Source organism: Rutidosis leptorrhynchoides, chromosome 6 (assembly GCF_046630445.1).
Source record: "Rutidosis leptorrhynchoides isolate AG116_Rl617_1_P2 chromosome 6, CSIRO_AGI_Rlap_v1, whole genome shotgun sequence".
In the NCBI taxonomy this organism is placed as follows: Eukaryota; Viridiplantae; Streptophyta; class Magnoliopsida; order Asterales; family Asteraceae; genus Rutidosis; species Rutidosis leptorrhynchoides.
In genome coordinates, this window is record NC_092338.1 from 363,543,401 (window position 1) to 363,552,490 (window position 9,090).

Below are 9,090 nucleotides of genomic sequence, written 5' to 3' on the forward strand. Positions count from 1 at the left end.
AATCATGTTTATACATATTTATGAACGATAAAACTAGGTGTTAACACCGAAATTATTGTTACCTCGGAAAGGACATAAATTGAAAAACAAACTAAAATATTAGAATTCATTTAAAATGGAATAGAGGACAATAAAAAGGCAAATAAAAGATAATAAAAGCCAAGTGTGGGAAAATATACCAAGTTATTTTAAAACATATGTCACATATTTCTGTAACAAATAACTGAAGATACTTTTGCCTTGGACTAAATTAACTGTTTTACCCGATTTATTGTAATACTTTTGAAAGAATAGATGGATCTACACGATGAATTCTATCATTAGAAGGAAGTAAAGTCTTCCGAAAAAGACACGCGCTTCTTGATTTAGGTCAAGAAGTTGTCGTCCAGACCAGCTGTAGGTTGACGAAAAATCTAGAAAAGTCATCTCTAAAATCGACTGGAAATCCACGGACCTCAGCATCAAACAGGGTCGCCATGTGGTCAGACTTATCCTAACCATGAGAGGATCTGTCTTGTAAAATGGGGAGGGCGCCGTGCAAATTAGCTTGATAAGACTAATGAATCAGATCCCCAGAAAGGATAATCTCCTTAAAGATCAAAAATCAGCTTTTAAGACTGATATTACTCAATCCTTGAGATTGACCTTAAAGATTGAGAATTACAAACTCATGGAATTCAATGATATCTAAACTCGAGCTTGAACGAGAAAATATTTTGATCAAAATTACAAACCGATTTGTTTTCTGAAAACCCATTTTCAATGCGTTCATTACCATTGAACGTAAAATCCTAGGAATTCACCTGGAATTCATTAGGTCACCTGAACCAAATCGGGTGTCAACTGTAAGAACGGTGGTTGTATAGCATGGTCAAAGACAGGACCTTGTGCCAGACCGAAAAATTATAAGGGTGAGCTTTACTATTGCTCCTACAAAGGATAGTAATTGCATCCGACACGTTATAAGACCATAATTAAAAGCATGTCAGGGGACATTGCCTTAACAGTTGCTTGTTCAACGCTTTCCTTTACAACCAGACGGTAGTTTACCGAAAGGTAATATACGGAACAAGTAAACTGGACGTGTTGCTTTCCTAATACAAGGTTAGCAAGTGAGTGACACAAAATCACAAGTTTTGAGCTAAAATTTTCAAATCTGAAACCCACCAAACCCACAAAAAGAATTTGCAAACACCGGTGAAGGGTTATTTCGGAAAACTTATCTAGGGTAAAAACTAGATTTAATTTTCAAAAGATCAAATGTTTTCATAAAGATCCAATTTCCTTAAAGGATCTAAATTTTATAGTCATGTGGGACTGTAAACCACATCGTTACTACTATTGTTTATACCGCCGTATAGAAATCACTGATGTACAAAGTGTGAAGAATAAAGAGGTGATTCTTGTATTTCAAGACTATATTGCTTGAGGACAAGCAACACTCAAGTGTGGGAATATTTGATAATGCTAAAAACGAACATATATTTTATAGCATTATCCCTCAAGAAAGACAAGCTTTTAGTTCCAATTGTTCTATTTACAAGTGATATTCGTTTAAATAATAAAAGGTGAAGACAAAAGACAGATTCGACGAATTGAAGACGCAAATGACCAAAAAGCTCAAAAGTACAAAGTACAATCAAAGAGGTTCCAATTATTCATAAGAAACGTCTCAGAATTACAAGAGTACAAGATTCAAAATGCAAAGTACAAGATATTAAATTGTACACAAGGACGTTCGAAAATCCGGAACCGGGACCAGAGTCAACTCTCAACGCTCGACGCAACGGACTAAAAATTACAAGGTAACGGAGTACAAGAATATAGTATAATATATATATAATTAAATTTAATTATATATATTATATTATATAATAAATAAATAAGCAGCCCACATTTTTAAAGACTTTTGAGCCTCCCCAGCTGGACATGCGATCGCATGGCCTTGAAGGGCAAAGCCCATGCGATCGCATGAGGCCCTTTTCCAGCCCACATGCCTATAAAAGTCGCAGTTTGGTGCATCAAAAATATATATCCATCCATCAATCTCTCTTTCTAAACGTATTATATATATATTTATATTATAATTTTAATTTTAATTTTAATTTCCAATAATAAGGGTATGTTAGCGAATATTGTAAGGGTGTAAGTTGAAATTCTGTCTGTGTGACGCTACGCTATTTTTAATCATTGTAAGTTATGTTCAACCTTTTTACATTAATGTCTCGTAGCTAAGTTATTATTATGCTTATTTAAAACGAAGTAATCATGATGTTGGGCTAATTACTAAAATTAGGTAATTGGGCTTTGTACCATAATTGGGGTTTGGATAAAAGAATGACACTTGTGGAAATTAGACTATGGGCTATTAATGGACTTTATATTTGTTTAACTAAATGATAGTTTGTTAATTTTAATATAAAGATTTACAATTGGACGTACCTATAAATAACCATATACACTCGATCGGACACGATGGGCGGGATATTTATATGTACGAATAATCGTTCATTTAACCGGACACGGGAATGGATTATTAGTCTATGAAATTATTAAAATAGGGGTGAAATTATGTACAAGGACACTTGGCATAATTGATAAGAAAGTATTAAAACCTTGGGTTACACGCAGTCGATAACCTGGTGTAATTATTAAACAAAGTATTAAAATCTTGTTACAGTTTAAGTCCCCAATTAGTTGGAATATTTGACTTTGGGTATAAGGATAATTTGACGAGGACACTCGCACTTTATATTTATGACTGATGGACTGTTATGGACAAAAACCAGACGGACATATTAAATAATCCAGGACAAAGGACAATTAACCCATGGGAATAAACTAAAATCAACACGTCAAACATCATAATTACGCAAGTTTTAAATAAGCATAATTCCTTTATTTTCATACTTAATTGCACTTCTAATTATCACACTTTTATTTATTATCATTGTATTTAATTGCACTTTTAATTATCGTACTCTTTAATTATCGTAATTTTATTTTATCGCACTTTTATTTATCGCAATTTCATTATCGTTATTTACTTTACGCTTTAAATTAAGTCTTTTATTTATTTAATATTTTAAATTAGGTTTTAACTGCGATTAAAGTTTTAAAATCGACAAACCGGTCATTAAACGGTAAAAACCCCCCTTTATAATAATAATATTACTTATATATATATTTGTATTTTTATAAATTTAAACTAATATAGCGTTAAGCTTTGTTTAAAAGATTTCCCTGTGGAACGAACCGGACTAACTAAAAACTACACTACTGTACAATTAGGTACACTGCCTATAAGTGTTGTAGCAAGGTTTAGGTATATCCATTCTATAAATAAATAAATATCTTGTGTAAAATTGTATCGTATTTAATAGTATTTCCTAGTAAAATATACACTATTTCATATACACCTCGCATAACATCAGGTGGTGAACGTACAAAAGGTGGTGAACGTTTTGCTCGATGCATTCACTGAATATCCTATTAGTTTTTAAAAAGAAAGAAAAATTATATAAGTTATCAAATTAATAGACTTTTCTGATTTTGCCCACGTTTCGAATAGCCAAAAGATGCAGCAGAGGGGCAGGATTAGTTTGGTCTCAATATAATTGATAGATGTCTATCAATTTAACCGCTTAAAATAAATTTTCGTTGAAATTTAAAGAAATTTTAGAGAAGAAATAGAAAATTCTATGTCCTAAAAACTAGAATGTCGAGAATTAAGAAAGAAAAAGAGTGCGTTGAAAAACGTCGAAAAATAAAAGGAAGGTCGAAAAATAAAAATACGAAAGTAGCGCGTCGATACTTAAAAAGGAACTAAAAACTAAGAATTAAAAGTTGCGTCTAAAAATATTAAAGCTTAAAAGAAAAACTATATCCCAATATAGCATTAACTTAAAAAGGGTACAAAAATATAAAAACGGCGTCGCAAAACTCTAAAGCACCTAAATCTTAGTCTAAAGAAAAAGCACTTAAGGGATTTTACGGCAAATCCTAAAAATCTAAAAAATAAAAATAACTATGGCAAAAACTATATATTAAAACTAAAACGAGCGAAAAATACAAAAATTACGCTAAAACGAATAAAAAGATACAAAATATAAAAAATAAACTTAAAGTTGTAAAAAGTACAATTTTTATAAAAATATTATTTTTATATTATTTATTTAATAAAACTATTAATTTTATAAGTTAATTAAACTAATTAAACTAACTAAAACAAATTAAAACTAAAAACTAAACTAAATAATTAAATAAATATAACCTAATTAGGGTTTTAATAATAATAATAATTAATACACCGTAATTAATGCTGAATGGGTTAACTGTGGCGTGTCAGACAGCTTCATGCGATCGCATGAAGTTTTGCCTTCGGGCTCATGCGATCGCATGAGCTAGGGTTTCGGGCCAGTATATGGGCTGCTACAGTGATAGGGCCGAGACTTTTATATATATATTTTTTTTCTGTTTTGCTGTTTTTATATTTATAAAAAGTATTTTTATAAATTAAATAAAACTTATATTTTTACAAACTAAAAATAGAAATACAGAAAATTTATAAAACTTATATATTTAACAAACTATTAAAAATATATAATTTTTGTTTTTCTTTTTATATTTTTGAATATTTAAAACGTATTTTTACAAAAGCGTATTTTTATAAAAGTAAACTAAAAATAAATAAATTTTTTTTATATATATATAGCGTTACCCTTCCGGCGTTTAAGCAAGAATGCTTCCCCGGCAGCGGCGCTAAAAATACTTGATGTGTGCGAGGTGTACTAGGAAATAGTATTATTTTAACAACGAAATAATATTAAATACGATACAATTTTACACAAGATATTTATTTATTTATAGAATGGATATACCTAAACCTTGCTACAACACTTATAGGCAGTGTACCTAATCGTACAGTAGTGTAGTTTTTAGTAAGTCCGGTTCGTCCACAGAGAACTCTTAAACAAGCTTAACGCTATAATTTTAAAAACTATATTTGTAAAAATACAAAAATATATATAAGTAGTATTATTATTATAAAAGGGGGTTTTTACCGTTTAATGACCGGTTTGTCGATTTTAAAACTTAAGTCGCAGTTAAAACCTAATATAAAATACTAAAAATAAATACAACTTAATTTAAAGCGTAAAGTAAATAACGATAATGAAATTGCGATAAAAAATGCGATAAAATAAAATTGCGATAATTAAAGAGTACGATAATTAAAAGTGCAATTAAATATAATGACTATAAATAAAAGTGCGATATTTAAAAGTGCAATTAAATATGAAATAAAAGAAATTAAATATGAAATAAAGGAATTATGCTTATTTAAACTTCCGTAATCATGATGTTTGACGTGTTGATTTTAGTTTATTCCCATGGGTTAATTGTCCTTTGTCCTGGATTATTCGATATGTCCATACGGATTTGTCCATAATAGTCCATCAGTCATAAATATAAAGTGCGAAAGTCTTCGTCAAATTATTCTTATTCCCGAAGTCAAATATTCCAACTAATTGGGGATTCGAATTGTAACAAGGTTTTAATACTTTATTTAATGAATACACCAGGTTATTGACTGCGTGTAAACCAAGGTTTTACTACTTTGTTAACAATTACACCAATTACCCTTGAATGTAATCCACCCCTGTTTCAACAAGTCTATTAACTATTAATCCAGTTCCGTGTCCGGTAAAATGAACAATTAATGGTAATTATAGATATCCCGCCCACCGTACCTAGTCAAGCGTATGTGGTTATATATAAATACGTCAAATTATAAGTCTATATATTAATTTAACGAGGTATCGTTTAGTTAATATAAAACCCATTAATAGCCCATAGTCTAATTTCCACAAGTGTCGTTCTTTTATCCAAACCCCAATTATGGTACAAAGCCCAATTACCCAAATTTAAATATTTTAGCCCAACATCATGATTACTTCGTCTTAAATAAGCATAATAATAACTTAGCTACGAGACATTAATTTAAAAATAACATTAACCATAACTTACAGTGATTAAAAATAGCGTAGCGTTACACGGACAGAATTTCGACTTATACCCTTACAACATTCGTTAACATACCCTTATTATTAGAATTTAAAATTAAAATTAAAATTATAATATAAATATAAATATATTTACGTATATAGATAGATAGATAGATGGATGGATATATCTCTTTAAAACTGAGCCAAAACACCCGAATTTATAGCATCAGGCCTGTCACCTACTATCATGCGATCGCATGGCTTTTTGCCTTCCAGGCCATGCGATCGCGTGGCCCCTTTTTCCAGCTCACAAGACTTTGTTTCTTTGCTTGCCGACGGTTTATAATAATATATATAATATATAAATAATTTTAAGAATTATTTAAATATTATATTATATTCGTGTGCATTGTTGACTTGTAATTTTTAGTCCGTTGCGTCAAGCGTTGAGAGTTGACTTTGGTCCCGGTTCCGGATTTTCGAACGTCCTTGCGTATAATTTAATATCTTGTACTTTGCGTTTTGCGTCTTGTACTCTTGTAATTTTGAGACGTTTCTCATCAATAATTTGAACCACTTTGATTGTACTTTGTTCTTTTGAGCTTTTTGGTCGTTTGCGTCTTCAATTTGTCGAATCTGTCTTTTGTCTTCACCTTTTATTATTTAAATGAATATCACTTGTAAATAGAACAATTGCAACTAAAAGCTTGTCTTTCTTGAGGGATAATGCTATTAAATATATGTTCATTTTTAGCATTATCAACTACCTCCACACCGATCCGTTGAATTTCAAATAGATCTTGTACCAGGAGCCGCACCAATAACTCGTGCTCCATATAGACTTGCGCCCACCAAAATGAAAGAATTACAAAGTCAGCTACAAGAATTATTAGAACGTGATTTTATCCGACCGAGTACGTCACCATGGGAAGCTCCAATTTTGTTCGTTAAAAAGAAAGATGGGTCTTTTCACATGTGTATCGATTACCGTGAGCTGAACAAAGTAACCATCTAAAACCGATACCCTTTACCCCGAATCGATGACCTATTTGATCAACTCCAAGGTTCGAGCGTATACTCCAAAATTGACTTAAGGTTGGGTTATCATCAACTGAGGGTTAAAGAAGCCGATATACCAAAAACAGCCTTCAGAACTCGTTATGGCCATTACAAATTCATGGTTATGCCATTCGGTCTAACTAATGCACCCGCAGTTTTCATGGATCTCATGCACTGAGTATGTAGTCCATATTTAGATAAGTTTGTTATTGTCTTTATTGATGACATCCTTATTTATTCGAAGAACAACCAAGAACACGAACAACACTTGAGACTTGTGTTAGAGTTGTTAAGAAAAGAGCAACTTTATGCTAAGTTCTCTAAATGTGCTTTTTGGTTAAATGAAGTACAATTTCTTGGTCACGTGGTCAGTAGTAATGGAATCAAAGTTGATCATTCCAAGATTGAATCCATAAAAAATTAGGAAACCCCAAAAACTCCAACGCAAATACGTCAATTTTTGGGTTTAGCTGGTTTTTATATGAGAATTATTCAAGATTTCTCCCGAATAGCCAAACCTTTAACTGCCTTGACACATAAGGGGAAGAAGTATGAATGGACTTCCGAACAAGAGGGTGCCTTCCAATTGTTGAAAAAGAAGTTGACTACGGCACCTATTTTATCGTTACCTGACAGAATGGAAGATTTTGTTATCTACTACGACGAATCAAGAATGGGTTTTGGGTGTGTTCTTATGCAACGGAAGAAGGTGATTGCATATGCTTCTCGACAACTCAAAATTCATGAACAAAACTACACCACACACGATCTAGAATTGGGCGCCGTTGTTTTTGTATTAAAGATGTGGAGGCATTATCTATATGGGGTCAAGTTTATCATATGCACCGACCACAAGAGTCTCCAACATATTTTAAATCAAAAGCAACTAAACATGAGGCAGCGTAGATGGGTTGAGCTACTAAATGATTATGATTGTGAAATCCGTTACCACCCAGGGAAAGCAAATGTGGTAGCCGATGCCTTGAGTCGAAAGGAAAGAGAACCTATTCGAGTAAAAGCTATGAACATGATTATTCATACTAATCTTACTACTCGAATAAAAGAGGCACAACAGGAGGTTTTGAAGGAAGGAATTTTTGGAAGGAAAATACCCAAAGGATTAGAAAAACAGCTTAATATTTGGAAAGACGGAACCAGGTATTTAGCTGAAAGTATTTGGGTACCAAAGAATGGGGATTTGAGGAAAGTGGTACTAGATGAAGCACATAAAACCAGATATTCAATACATCCCGGAGTGGGGAAAATGTACCAAGACCTCAAGAGAAACTTTTGGTGGCCAGGAATGAAGGCCGATATAGCTACATATGTAGGAGCATGTTTGACATGTTCTAAAGTCAAAGCTGAGCATCAGAAACCATCGGGTTTACTCCAACAACCTGAAATCCCAAAATGGAAATGGGAAAACATTACCATGGATTTCATTGCTAAGTTACCGAGAAACTGAAATGTCCTGTTCTTATTGATTAAAAACGTTCCATATTAATTGATTTCGTTGCGAGGTTTTGACCTCTATATGAGACGTTTTTCAAAGACTGCATTCATTTTTAAAACAAACCATAACCTTTATTTCATAGATAAAGGTTTTAAAAAGCTTTACGTAGATTATCAAATAATGATAATCTAAAATATCCTGTTTACACACGACCATTACATAATGGTTTACAATACAAATATGTTACAACAAAATAAGTTTCTTGAATGCAGTTTTTACACAATATCATACAAGCATGGACTCCAAATCTCGTCCTTATTTAAGTATGCGACAGCGGAAGCTCTTAATAATCACCTGAGAATAAACATGCTTAAAACGTCAACAAAAATGTTGGTGAGTTATAGGTTTAACCTATATATATCAAATCATAATAATAGACCACAAGATTTCATATTTCAATACACATCCCATACATAGAGATAAAAATCATTCATATGGTGAACACCTGGTAACCGACATTAACAAGATGCATATATAAGAATATCCCCATCATTCCGGGACACCCTTCGGATA